Source organism: Uranotaenia lowii, chromosome 3 (genome assembly GCF_029784155.1).
Source record: "Uranotaenia lowii strain MFRU-FL chromosome 3, ASM2978415v1, whole genome shotgun sequence".
In the NCBI taxonomy this organism is placed as follows: Eukaryota; Metazoa; Arthropoda; class Insecta; order Diptera; family Culicidae; genus Uranotaenia; species Uranotaenia lowii.
The window spans coordinates 233,841,684-233,856,733 of NC_073693.1; the positions used below are offsets into that span (position 1 = coordinate 233,841,684).

The 15,050-nt window shown below is 34.4% G+C and overlaps 1 non-coding gene across 1 annotated transcript; it reads right to left on the minus strand.

Annotated features, from left to right (window-relative positions):
• Positions 1-5,973: 5,973 nt before the first annotated feature.
• Positions 5,974-6,055, minus strand: Trnas-aga (transfer RNA serine (anticodon AGA)). Its single transcript has one exon. It is a non-coding gene; the product is annotated as a tRNA-Ser (tRNA).
• Between the last annotated feature and the right edge of the window lie 8,995 nt (positions 6,056-15,050).

A 15,050-nucleotide genomic window follows, 5' to 3' on the forward strand; every position in this document is an offset into this window, starting at 1 on the left:
CATCAGTTCAATTTAAATAAGATTAAAAATAAGATAATTAGCACCTCTGAAATTATAAAACACAAAAAATATATTCATTTTTTGAAGAATTCAAATAAAAAAAATTTCAAAAAAATATTTCGTATGGGGGGTCACCGACAAAATATTTTAAATTTTGGTGAAAATGAACCGGAAAAAGCTCTTCTTCCTGCCCATGCGTTATAAGCGTTACTGTATTTTTTTTCTTTAAGTCCTTCTACGAAACACATCGTGATTGGACAATACAACTGAAACCACGGTACTTTCCTCAAAATATGCATATTTGTGTTTTAGTTTTGAGTAAAGTATTCGAGAAAAAAATCCTTGATCCTTGATAACAAACAAAATAACAAAATTATTGTAGTAAAATTGATCATGTTTACATATTTCTTTTCGATAGCACAAGGCTTCTGAGAAAACTGAGGCGTCCTTTAAGTTTATTTATCACAACTTGTAAAAAATGAGAATTTAAGGATATTTTGGATTATTTTTTTTAATCGAAATGAATCATTATTTTTTTTCAAAGCATAAGTCGAAAAAAAATCGCAGCATCGGAACTTGAATCTTTGAAACCGAAATCGATTTTACTAAAAAATTAGTAATTTTTAAATTTCAAAACTCAATATCACCAGAACTAGATTTGACAGAATCTGACAAATGATTTGAGTTCAGGACGGAAAAATCAATTTTTTAAACAAAGGCTTAACAGATTACATATAATATTTTTATTGTAATCTGCATTTTATAACTTTTAATTTCTATGTCTATAACCCTTTGATTTCGAAGCCTTATTTGTCCACTTTTCAATATGGTTTTTGTACAAACCCTTGAAGGTAGTATTAGCTTAGCAAGCTTAGCTTAGTATGTGTTTGCAGTAACATATAAAAATTGTTTTCCTGATATAGGGGTTGTTTCCAAGCAAACATTAGGGGAGATGGGGGCATAATGGCCACCTTAAGGAAAACGGTTATTTAACCATAGAAATTAGCTATTATATGGAGGTTACATTATTGTTTCGTGTTCAGACACTTGAAAAGCCTATTCCCTAACGAGCTGAAACGTGAAAAACTAGATGAAAACGTTAAAAAATGCATTTTAAAAAATTTTGCCAAAAGCTGAAAACCAGCCACTGTGGAGGCATAATGAGAACCCCCCCTGAGGCAGTATGAGCACCATTAATCAGGGCAAGATGTGCGTTTTCTGCCGGGGAATCTAGCAGCGAATTCAATTCGATGAAGTCAGGTGAGTCGTAGATTGATCAAACAAAGCAATAACAAAATTAATTAGGTCTGTTTGTAGAATACAAACAATTCACGCACGCTCATACATTATGTGCTTTGTTCGGAGGATGATGCTACTAGCCGTATAATGTAACAACAAAAAAATCGATCATGAATTGTAAATGGAAAAAAATCACCTCGAACAGAAATCTAACTCTAGTCTTTTGATTACCTCTCCGACACCTTACCAATAGGCTAAATCGTCGAATGAAAACTAGTCAAGGTGTGGCGCTATAAATCAATTTTAATTCGCTGCTAGATTCTACGGCAGAAAATGCTCATTATGCCTCGATAATATGGTGCTCTATATGCCCCTAGTCAACAAATTTAAGTAAAAACATGTTTTAAAATTGATAAAAGTGAATAATCAAAAATTTTATGATGGTAAAAATTGAGAAACAATGTGTACATCATGTTGCAGTGCGTACATTAAAGATCAAGGTTATTTTAAGATCATAAGAGCTTATTTCGTGGTGCTCAAAAATTATAATATTTTCGTAAATTGAGAACCAAGCTAGTTTTTTTTAAATATCTCTGTAAAGATGATAAGGAGATTCCTTTTTTGTGAAAAATTAATACTATAGGAAGTACGAAACAAATCCTCATGAAAATTTATTTAAGAAAATACGTACTTTCGTAGAAAAGCGTAGTGCTCATTATGCCCTGGGTGCTCGTTATGCCCTCATCTCCCCTACAAATATATTATAACTTTATCAATAACCGTAACAGTTATTTTTCATAAATTCAATCCCAAGAAACTGACTCAAAATAAAAATATATGTTGAACAATTAACTGTTACTTTTTCACTGAAATCTCATCCACATTTTTCTGCAGAACAAAGCTAACCCTACTGAATGAATAGTAAAAAAAAAGTTGAAAAATTTCTTTTATTATGGAAATATTTCGATAGGTACCTCTAACTATGAAATTTATGACAAAAAATTGATCTGTTTTTCAATAGTTTTAATTTTTAAGATAATGTACGAAATCAGTTTTTTTAATTATAATTACAGTTTGCAACGTTTTAGAGTAGGTACTGAATTATGCTAAAAATAATGTTTTTTATTTTTATAAATTTACGAAACTTCTGACTCTATTGTAATATATTTGGATACCATAATTTTGAGTTCCTTTTGCGATTTTTTTATATTATTCATTTCGAAATTGAAATTCGTTATTTTAAAATTTTAAAAAAATACAATGGCTGAATTTGAATTGAATGAATATTTTTTTTGTACGTCAAACTTTGAAATGCTATTAAATAATATCCAAAACTGTTAAACCAAGACTATGTAACTTCTTACATATATTGTTTCTAAACTTTTGAAGTCAGAATTAAAAATTAAGATCGTGATTCCCAAGCTCTGCAAAAAGAACTTTCAAATGATGCAGAAACAATGTTTGATTAATAGTTTTTAATTAATTATTTATTACAACAAGTTGCAAAAAGATAATTTCTTTGGCACGACTCGTAAATTTATCCAACGGGGCTTGCCGAGTTGGATAACTACATCGAGTGCTGAAAAAAATCGAGTTTTACAACGAGTGCCATACGCAATTTTATGCAAATTCGGAAAATTCCTTTGAAAATCCTTTAATTGACCAACAAGAAGTGCATCTTAACAAATTACCACATGTTAACGACCATGCCAAATGACTGAAATTTCTGATGAAGTAGTTCGTGGACTGTACTTTTGTAGGCAAAGAAACAGTTTTCGATACTGTTTTAAGTGTATAACTTTTGAACAATCTATTGCATAAAACACAATTATAATAACAATTAAAGAGTTTAATTTGTTTTAATTATTGGTTTTTATTTTAATATAAAAATGATCTAATGAATTTTAAGGAAAATCGTTCTAAAACTTGGCTAAGAACAGAAGATAAGTTTTTCGGAAAATGGTAGGATCAACTGAGATTATTATGATCAACGATCATAATAATTCTTATATCTGTTCATAATTACCCATGTGAATATAGGGTAACAATTAACACTGTTAAGATTTTTGTTACTTAAAAATTTTTAGTGTTGGCAATATTTCTAGAGAAATCTAAACACTGCGTCTAGATACGATTTGTGGTTTCTCAAAATTTACCCTCAACTAGTCATGGGGAACTTTTGTTTTCACAAAGGAACAGGGAATCAAAATGCCATAAAAACAATTGTTTTCCCTTTTTTATAGCAATTTAACCCATCAAAATCTTTTTTCCTCGCAAAAAAAAACAAGTGTTCATAATTTTCCCATGGTTTGAAAATATAGGGCAATCATAAATAATCCTCTGTGAATCAGTAAGATAAATTTTTAGCAAAAATTTATATTACACTTGAAGATGCATTAATTAATGAAAGTAAAACGTCTGCAAACAACATTTTAACTGATTTTACTGTGACGAGGGAGTAACAATGATTGAACGCGCTCAGAAAAAAAATAAATGCTCAGAGGCGTGGATTTTGTGAGCTGTAGTAACACACTTGGTATCTGGATGAGTAGGCGTTGTCTAAATGACATCGCACGTGTTTTTTTTCGGGTCTGTGAAAATTTTACTAAATATATAGTTTTAATAGTGATTTTTTGTTAAATTGTGCGAAAAAATGTTCAACGATTAGCTGGAGGACAACTGAAACACTGACCAGTGGAAGTGATTTAAACGGGCTTGAGGGAGGATAGTTTTATTAAATTTACTTTGTGCAGGTGGTTTGTTTTTTTTTTTGCCCAACTGAAGTGATATTTTACAAGCTTCTCCGGAAAATGGGAGGTTGAGTGTTCCAAAAATGGTCCATGGTATTGAAAATTTGTGATTGTGGTATAAAAATGTGTTGAATTCGGCATTTATATGTTGATTTTTCAAAATTATGATCCCGTGTTATGATGGGCTGGGAAAGTAAATTCCTAAGTTTTAGCATCAGTCATACCAATCTCGGCATGCTGCGATAGAATAGGTTCGAAGCACTGTGAACAGCATAAAAATTACTAGAGCCTTTTTTGGTATAACAATAAGTACCCTTTCATTATAGGGGTACAAGAGTAAGTACATGGTAACAAGGTAAGATGTAAAACATCATTGAAAATGTAAAAATATTTATCTTTTGATTAAATATATTAAAAATAGCTTAACTCTATTATGGGGTTTCGTGGGGGGGTTGGACAGGACATCAAACGAACAGAATACTGATATACAATGGATTGTGGGTTCAAGCCAGCCGGAGTATCTCGGCAAATTTGGAATATTGAGTAGGTTACTTAGGTACCTTTTCAGGATTCTTTATTTGTTTCGAACAGTTTGAAGGGAGTAAGATGAGCCAAACCTGTCCCAAACCAGTGGTAACGGACCCCTTGATTGTGCTGCAATTATTGTTATGAGTTAAGCATGAACAATATTTGAATTTGCGATTGAGACTTCCCGTACCGACACGGGTCGAAAGACCTATCAGCCACTGGTGGGTTCTCTTACATACATACATACATACATGTAGTAACACACTTGGTATCTGTAGCTTAATTTGAATGATAGAATGTCACATGACGAATGATTGATTGACACACCGTTTTCAAATTCTTTGTTAACCCATAACGATTATGCGTAGGAAATTTTTCATTTTTTTTTAAATGTGATAAAAACCTTAAAAAAAAGAATAGAGTTCGTCTAACTGTTCAATGATTTCAATGTTATGAAACAACCAAATCAATAGTTGAAAATTTTGCTATATTCTGACGAAACTGGACAATCAAAGTCTGGAAAACCTTGAATTTTTGCCGGGAATACAGGGAATTTCAAAATAAAAAAGTTGTGGCCACCCTGATTATAGGATCAAAATTGCATTCAGAAACCATTTTCACCTGGACAAAATTACTGCAATTTATCCGTACTACTCTAAAAATTGATTATCAAACTCCGTTTTTTTTCTAGTGAATGATTTGTTTTTGAATAAAATTTCGCATTTGTAAGACGTTAACAGGAAAAAAGGATAGTTCTAGCAATTTAGGAACAGTTCCGAAGTTTTTTCAGTAGAATTTTTCGAAAGGCCTAGTGTTGGCTATATTTTGCAGTTCATTCAAACGTTCTTTATATAAAAAAAGATACAATAACGTCTTTGTACTGTCAAAAAATACCATTTCAAGGTATTGATGTATTATTAAAAATACGCTTCGCTACGTTTCTCACCACTCGCAATTTTTACCAAAACAAGGAAAGAACAGTATGTAAACACGGTGCAAGAAGAATGATGCTGTGTGATACTATTTTTAAAACACTAAAAAATCAGCTTATATTTGTTAAAATTTGCACGCAATGAATAGATTTACTACACTGAACTTTACAGAATAAAAAAAACTGTGAATAATTATGAGTTAAAAATTACTTACAATGCCTTTGAATCAGTGTATTGCGGATAAAGCTTACGATTTGTTTACCCCTTCTAACGCGTCGAAAAGGTAAGTTTTAAACAAAGTGTGAAACTGTTATTCAATTCCCCGTTTTCATAAGTATCTCCTGCCGTTCACAAATGCTAGTCTATCTGTGTTTGTGTTACAGGCCTTAGGGATAATTTCATAGGTCAGGTGTTCCTCAAGGTAGCATATTCGGACCAATATCATTCGATATATGACTCAGCTTTAATTAGTGTCACTGGTTTGTAAATATGTTCAATTTTTTTCACAAAAAACAACGATTTTCCGCAGTCGGTAGGATTCGAACCTACGCTCCCAGAGGGAATCTGATTTCTAGTCAGACGCCTTAACCGCTCGGCCACGACTGCTTCTTGTTGATAAGGCCATACGTCCGGAAAAATAGATTCATAAGTTGACAAAACTCCTTGTAAGTATAATCTTGAAATCAAACATCGAAATCCATCAGACTCTAACTACAAAATGGTTAAAACGGTTAAATTTTGATTAGGTATATTTTTCCGAGCTCGTCTAGCCGTAGATTAGTGGAATTCATCATGTTTCCCGAGTCGCTTTGCTCGCTTGCTCGGCTAGGAATTGGAAGCATCTGGAAATCCCCCTACGACGGTTTCGAGGGCAGGTCAGTTATATGTCTCTACTTCACGCCCGCCGCCGTAGTCTACTGCTTGCAAATTTCAAGAGAGCCGCTAGTGCTGCTGAGAGAATCGAACGGCACAAATTCAAATTTTGATCCCCGGTTTTGGCGAACCACGCTAATAAGAGAAGTGTGGACCTCCCCAAGATCAACTTTTATAAACCAACGATCGCGATCACGGCCAACGAAGGCAAACCGGTCGACCAGTTGACCGGTGCTTGGTTGCGATTTCTTGTATTTGGCTGATGACCACGTTGTGATGATTGAAAAATTTTGTAGTTCAGAGCGATTGGTTTGTTTCTTCAATTGAATTTTTGGAGAATGTTGTTATATGGACTTGGGAGTAGCTTGCTTGAAAGAAAAAGCGGGCACAATTCGACTTTCGTCGCTCATTCGACTCATTGACAAATTGAGTTCACCACTGCTGCTGTAGGAACATTTCGCAGCAACAACAATAAATTGTGAAAACATACACAAACACAGTCCAAGACCGAGGAAAGATTCCAATGCAAACGCAGCATTATTTAGGTGAGAGAGCCAGCGACCGGGAATATTGCTTCTTCTGGCTAAGACCTGATGTGTGCTTGCTTCCGACGAGGAGTCCACAAGTTCACATTATAAGGTAGGTTTTTTTACCGACAGGTGAGCACCAAAAACATATCGATATGGCAGCAGTACTGTATACATTTATTTTTGTTGCGCCTGAAAACTTCCACAACCCTCTTCTTGGTCGGTCGAGCTGTTAACTTCCTTTCCGCTTTTTTTTATACCTCTCTCGACCCCAGAAATGGCTGGTTGGCGTTTACAACAGGCATCCATATGGCAATATAGGTAAATGGTATTTACTTTAATCCGGTCCTCCTCCAGTCGACGGCAAAACACATCCAGACATCCATTGAGGGGGAAACCCCAGACCGGAGAATCCAGATTTGGGTGAGTGAGTGCCTCACCGACTGACTGGCTCGATGGGTTCTTCGTTCCTTCATCCTGTTCTGAATTTTGGGAATCCGTACTTTTCAACCTTGTCCTCCTGTGCATGTAGGAGACTTTCGTCTTGTTTGAACTTTGTGATGGTCTTTCTTCAGATAAAAAAACACCTTCCTGCTGCATTTGACTTGATCTCATGATCATCTGTTGCATATTTACTTTCATACATACATATACGGTCGTTGAAAACTTTATTTCACCCAATCTCATTCCGATAGAGCGTGTCCGTTTTGAATAAACCCAATTTGAGCTGGGAAAGCACTCGTCAATTCTTTCTATATACATTTTTATTTTCTCTGTCTCTTTGTTATAGCTGTAACGAACGTTTCCATTCCTCGGGATGTGAATCTCCTCGGTTTTTTAGAATGTGCCCGGCTTTTCCGAAAGAAGAATTCCGGTGCGGTGGTTTGTTGTAGCCTTTGGCGATTCCGATGCCAGGTCCATCCATCTTTCACCTCCACGGAATTTAACATTCTCACACGCAGCTAGCTACCTCTTCTTTTCGGTTCGAGTGGCAGTAAGCCTCTTTATTGATGCTACGCGATTTTCTGGATTTGAAAGTACATTTCTTAACCCCATTTTTTTACAGCTTGTTGAACAGGTTATATAAGTTTGGGCCATTAATTTTTGATCATGGATGATTTTCAACTTTATAAAACATATCAAGACCTCAAGGGTCATAATAGGCTCCACATAGTATTTGCTTAATTTATCATACTAAATGGCTTTAATATGTGAGTGTCTGGCGGGACACAAAAAATGATAAAAATGACAAAAAATGACAAAAATGACAAAAATGACAAAAATGACAAAAATGACAAAAATGACAAAAATGACAAAAATGACAAAAATGACAAAAATGACAAAAATGACAAAAATGACAAAAATGACAAAAATGACAAAAATGACAAAAATGACAAAAATGACAAAAATGACAAAAATGACAAAAATGACAAAAATGACAAAAATGACAAAAATGACAAAAATGACAAAAATGACAAAAATGACAAAAATGACAAAAATGACAAAAATGACAAAAATGACAAAAATGACAAAAATGACAAAAATGACAAAAATGACAAAAATGACAAAAATGACAAAAATGACAAAAATGACAAAAATGACAAAAATGACAAAAATGACAAAAATGACAAAAATGACAAAAATGACAAAAATGACAAAAATGACAAAAATGACAAAAATGACAAAAATGACAAAAATGACAAAAATGACAAAAATGACAAAAATGACAAAAATGACAAAAATGACAAAAAAGACAAAAAAGACAAAAATGACAAAAATGACAAAAATGACAAAAATGACAAAAATGACAAAAATGACAAAAATGACAAAAATGACAAAAATGACAAAAATGACAAAAATGACAAAAATGACAAAAATGACAAAAATGACAAAAATGACAAAAATGACAAAAATGACAAAAATGACAAAAATGACAAAAATGACAAAAATGACAAAAATGACAAAAATGACAAAAATGACAAAAATGACAAAAATGACAAAAATGACAAAAATGACAAAAATGACAAAAATGACAAAAATGACAAAAATGACAAAAATGACAAAAATGACAAAAATGACAAAAATGACAAAAATGACAAAAATGACAAAAATGACAAAAATGACAAAAATGACAAAAATGACAAAAATGACAAAAATGACAAAAATGACAAAAATGACAAAAATGACAAAAATGACAAAAATGACAAAAATGACAAAAATGACAAAAATGACAAAAATGACAAAAATGACAAAAATGACAAAAATGACAAAAATGACAAAAATGACAAAAATGACAAAAATGATAAAAATGACAAAAATGATGAAAATTACAAAAATGATAAAAATGACAAAAATGACAAGAGATTAATTTTTTTTAATGACACAAAACGACTAAAAAATTACACAAAAATGAAACAGAAATGAACCAAACATGATACAAAAGAAAACTCAAAAATGACAGAAGTGACAAAAAATCCTTTATTTAAACATTTTTTAGTTAGGAGTGGAATCAACTTTAAGCTTTAAGATTCAACACCTAAGACCCTTAGACTTGTGTGGTCTCGTTTCTCGATTTCCGAAACTGAAATCGCAAGTCGAGGGCTCACTAACTAATTTCGGAATTGGCCCTCTTTTTACTCAAATTTTATTTAGTATAATGGCTTTTCCTATTCTTTATCCGTGTCTTACATGGCTTACAGCTACAGTTTGGCCAAAAAATGCGAAAATTTTCAGTCTTTTTCGGGTTGTTTTTGGGTCTTTAAGAGGATTTTTTGTGTATTATCTGCCAGATGTACTTAAAAGATGATAGTGACTTGACCAGTTTGCTTCTCGCTCAAAAATCTCCCGGACAAATTGCGACTGCTTCATTAGATCATTAGACTGAGACGATTTGGAATCATTTTTGCATTTCTCAATCCCTGGGGTTTAAAAACCTTGGTTATGGTTTAAAACTCATCCACGATTTTTTGCAGAATTTTAAAGTAACATTTACATGAGTAAATTTGAACTTTTAGGTTTGTATGGGAAAATTGAATATTTTGTACCGAAAAATTAACATCACTTTTGTTTCTTCTGTGGAACCGAGCCTGCTAATGGTTTTTATGTCATTTTATAAAATTTTTAAAGGAAATTTTCCGCTGACAACTTTGTCAAATTTTCCGCTATTTAGTTCTATCAATGCCCGTGCGAACGGAGATATTTTATAGACTAAACACAAATCCCCGCTCCATTTAAGTTTAGTTTAGTTCAATTTTTAATTTGAAAATGTTCTATAAAGGGTGATACGGTCAAAATTTGGTCAAGGGAAAACGCGTGTAAATCGGTGAAATCGTTTATTAAAAACATCAAATTAAATTTCTTTTTCAAGTTTAATTAGTATGGGAGAGTGGGGAATCTTGGGCCACTTTTTTTCGTTGTTCCATAACTTCTTTATTTTAAAAGATAAAATGAAAATAAAAAATGGTATGGTTTTCTACATTTTCAAGGTATCATAAGGTTCTTTTTTAAATTTTTAATAAGTTATTTTTCCCAAATTTTGACTGTTTGAAAAAAAGCAATATTTTTTAGATTTTGAAAAATGGTGGGGAATCGTGGGCCACCAAATCCAAATAGACCAAATAACATGCAAAGTTTATGAGTTTACCCAAAACTGTGATTTCCTAATTCATTTCGTTATTTAAAAGCAATTTCAGATGATGAAATAAAAAAGAAAGCTCGCATAGACTCCAAAACCTGGCTCGCGAACGTTTTGGCAAAATTTCTTATACGTTGGACAAAATATTTTTCATAACCCTTCATTTGGCATAAGAAAACTTTACAGATAAGTAAAACGTATTTTTAGTTCTGGCTGTGTATAAAAACATAAAAATATAGGTGATTCAAGATATGTGGCCCACGATTCCCCACAAGCTATGATTTGCAAATTGGTTGCGTTTGGGTGCCTTATTGATGTTTCATCAAAAATTCCTTTTCCAAGTGAAAGATCATGACAAAACTAAGATCATAAGCGTATGAGCATATTTTTGTTATGCACTTTAGGTTCCCCATCGATGAAATAAGCGGGTGTTTTTCTAATAATGTAAATAAATTTTTCCAACTTTTTATAGTTTGATAAATAAAAAAAGTAAATGATGCGTATTTCTGTCAACAACATATGCGAATATATGCTCACGCAAAGCTATGACGAAGAAAGTTGGTTTGAGATTTTTATCTCAACACACATCTGAGATATTAAAAGTGGCCCACGTTTCCCCATGGCCCACGATACCCCACTCTCCCCTATAAAATTCAGGAAAAATATTTAGTTAGGTTTCCGCTCTTCCAAATCCGAAATGCCGGGCCTTACGCTTAACCTCTGCCATCAGATTTTGTACAGCCACCTTGTCCACCTTCTTCGCCGCAGAAAGCCAGTTTGCGTTGAACTGCTGCTCGTCCTTAGCAGTTTTTTTTGTCTTCTTTAGGTTCCGCTTGACAATAGCCGGGCGGAGCTCTGGCGTGTTGGGAGAGTTCTTGTCCTTGGGAACCACCTGCACGTTGTTGGCGGCGTACCACTTCATGGCCTTTGTACCGTAATGGCAAGATGCCAAATCCGGCCAAAACAGTACGGAACAACCATGTTTCTTCAGGAAAGATAGCAGACGTTTATTCAAACACTCTTTCACGTAAATTTCTTGGTTGACAGTCCCGAAAGCTATGAAAATGCTGCTTTTCAAGCCACAGGTACAGATGGCTTGCCAAACCAGATATTTTTTCGCGAACTTTGAGAGTTACATGTGCTTGAAAATATCTGCTACCTTTCCCCTTCCTTTTGCCGTATAAAACTCCTGTCCTAAAAGCTGCTTGTAGTCGGCTTTGACGTAGGTTTCGTCGTCCATTACCTACCTACCTACCTACCTAAGGGGTCCAGCGCCGATTGACCGGCGCATAGGGCTGAGATAAAAGATCTCCACTGCTGGCGATCCGGAGCCAGCGTCTTCACTTGCTGCCAGCCAAGGTTCTCGTCAACTGTGCGGATTTCAGCGGCTAGACTTCGCCGCCACGAGCTTTTGGACCTGCCTCTTCTTCGGTGCCCAACTGGATTCCAGTCAAGCGCCTCTCTGCAAATCTCGTTTTCATCTCTTCGCAGCGTGTGCCCAATCCATCTCCACTTACGTTCCCGAATCTCGATTTCTAGCTCCTTTTGATGACACCGGCGATGAAGTTCAACGTTTGAGATCCAGTTGCCAGGCCACCAAGCGCGGATGATGTTCCGCAGGCAGCGATTCACAAAAACTTGCAGTTTTCGCGTCGTCACCGCATATGTGCACCAAGTTTCACACCCGTACAGCAATACGGATTTGACGTTTGAGTTGAAGATTCGGATCTTAGTTCGTAGAGAGATCTGGCGTGACCGCCAGATGTTTCGGAGACTCGTCGTCCATTACCACGCAGTCAAACTTCGTCAGCATCGTCGTGTACAGCCTCCGGGATCGCGCGTATTTTGTTTATCATCGTGATTTGGTGTCACTACCTTCTTGTAAGTCGATAGTCCGGCTCGTTGCATGGTTGTAGACGATACACCCAGCTTATTTGCGGCATCTCGGAGAGAGAAGTTAGGGTTCTGCTTGAAACTACCGGCAGCTCTCTTTGTCGTCTCGGCGGCTTCCGGTTTTCGATTTCCCCCCGATCCAGACTTCCTGGCTGTCGACAAACGTTCCCCAAACACTTTAATTACATTTGTAACGGTTGATTTGGCAACCTTTAGCGATTTTGCCAGCTTTGCGTGCGAGTAGCTCGGATTTTCGCGATGCGCGAGTAAAATTTTGATACGCTGCTCTTCTTCCTTGGACGACATTTTGAATTGTTTGCTTTGAGGCAAAGTTTAAAAATATATTCAATAATTTATAGAACGGTTCTATCCTTAACACATTAGTACAATATCACTAAATTTATAGTATTGATTTCAGTTTTATATTTAAATCAAGAAGCTTTAAAAGCTTCAAAAATGTTTATCATAAAAAGGTGTTTTTATGATTCTCAAATTCTAAAACCCTTGTTAAGATTTTTAAATTAGAATGGTTTTTAAATTGAGTTAAATTTAGGCTTCCGTTCTATAAATTATGGAAATGACATATGACAGTAGACTGAGTCGATTTGGGGTCATTTTTGAATTTCTCAATCCATGGGGTCTGAAAAGCTTCGTTTTGGTTTAAAACTCATCCATGATTTTTTGCAGAATTTTTAAGTAACGTTTACATGAGTAAATTTCAACTTTTAGTTTTGTATGGAAAAATGAATATTTTGTACTGAAAAATTAACATCATTTTTGTTTTTTCTGTGGAACCGATCCTGAAAATAGTTTTTTGCCAAAAACTATTTGCAGGATCGGTTCTATAGAAGATACAAAAATGCTTTTGATTTTTCAGTACAAAATATTAAAATTTTCCATACAAAACTTAAAGTTCAAATTTACTCATGTAGGGGAGATGGGGGCATAATGGCCACCTTAAGGAAAACTGTTATTTAACCATAGAAAATAGCTATAATATGGAGGTTACATTATTGTTTCGTGTTCAGACACTTGAAAAGCCTATTCCCTAACGGGCTGAAACGTGAAAAACTAGATGAAAACGTTAAAAAATGCATTTTAAAAAATTTTGCCAAAAGCTGAAAACCAGCCACTGTGGAGGCATAATGAGAACCCCCCCTGAGGCAGTATGAGCACCATTAATCAGAGCAAGATGTGCGGGGAATCTAGCAGCGAATTCAATTCGATTAAGTCAGGTGAGTCGTAGATTCATCAAACAAAGCAATAACAAAATAATCTAGGTCTGTTTGTAGAATACAAACAATTCACGCACGCTCATACATTAAGTGCTTTGTTCGGAGGATGATGCTACTAGCCGTATAATGTAACAATAAAAAAATCGATCATGAATTGTGAATGGAAAAAGATCACCTCGAACAGAAATCTAACTCTAGTCTTTTGATTACCTCTCCGACACCTTACCAATATGCTAAATTGTCGGATGAAAACTAGTCAAGGTGTGGCGCTATAAATCAATTTTAATTCGCTGCTAGATTCTACGGCAGAAAATGCTCATTATGCCTCGATAATATGGTGCTCTATATGCCCCTAGTCAACAAATTTAAGTAAAAACGTGTTTTAAAATTGATAAAAGTGAAAAATCAAAAATTTTATGATGGTAAAAATTGAGAAACAATGTGTAAATCATGTTGCAGTGCGTACATAATAGATCAAGGTTATTTTAAGATTATAAGAGCTTATTTCGTGGTGCTCAAAAATTATAATATTTTCGTAACTTGAGAACCAAGCTAGTTTTTTTTAAATATCTCTGTAAAGATGATAAGGAGATTCCTTTTTTTGTGAAAAATTAATACTATAGGAAGTACGAAACAAATCCTCGTGAAAATTTATTTAAGAAAATACGCACTTTCGGAGAAAAGCGTAGTTCTCATTATGCCTCGGGTGCTCGTTATGCCCTCATCTCCCCTAAATGTTACTTAAAAATCTGCAAAAAACATGGATGATATTTGAACCAAAACGAAGCTTTCTAGACCCCAGGGTTTGAGAAATTCAAAAATGACCTCAAATCGACATAATTTAAAAAAAGTATTACTAAAATGAATATGTTTAGGACAGGACAGGAACTGTTTATGAAGCATTTCGAGTTCAATGTTTAACACTAAACATACCGACACTTTATATATACCTATTAATACCGCCGGGGGTCAAATGACCCCAACCGTTTTTTTTCGCAGAAACTCTGTCATTTCTCAACCGATTTTTACAAAATTTATAGTTTTAGAAAGCTTGTAACGTGACTCAGATATAATTCTCAAAAAATATTCCGCTCTAATCATTTTTTTAAAGCTATTATAAAGTTTTTTTTTTGAAAAACATGCTTCGTGAAAACGGCTGTAAGTCAGTTCCTGGGTTCTCGAAAAAAAATTCACTTAGTGCCTGAGAAAACCGAAGTTACAAGCTTTAGCTTGTAAAAAAAATCCATAATTTCTTAAAATCATGGTAACAAAAAAATTTAAAAAATGGTCCAACCATACTTTTTAGTGAATCAATCGCCAAAGCTGTTCCAGCCAAGTTTTGAAAAGTGAATTGGAAAGTTGACGTAATATGTGACATTTTGGCATCTAAGATTTATGAAACACCGAACACAGAATTTTTGACGACTACTCAAAGGCAG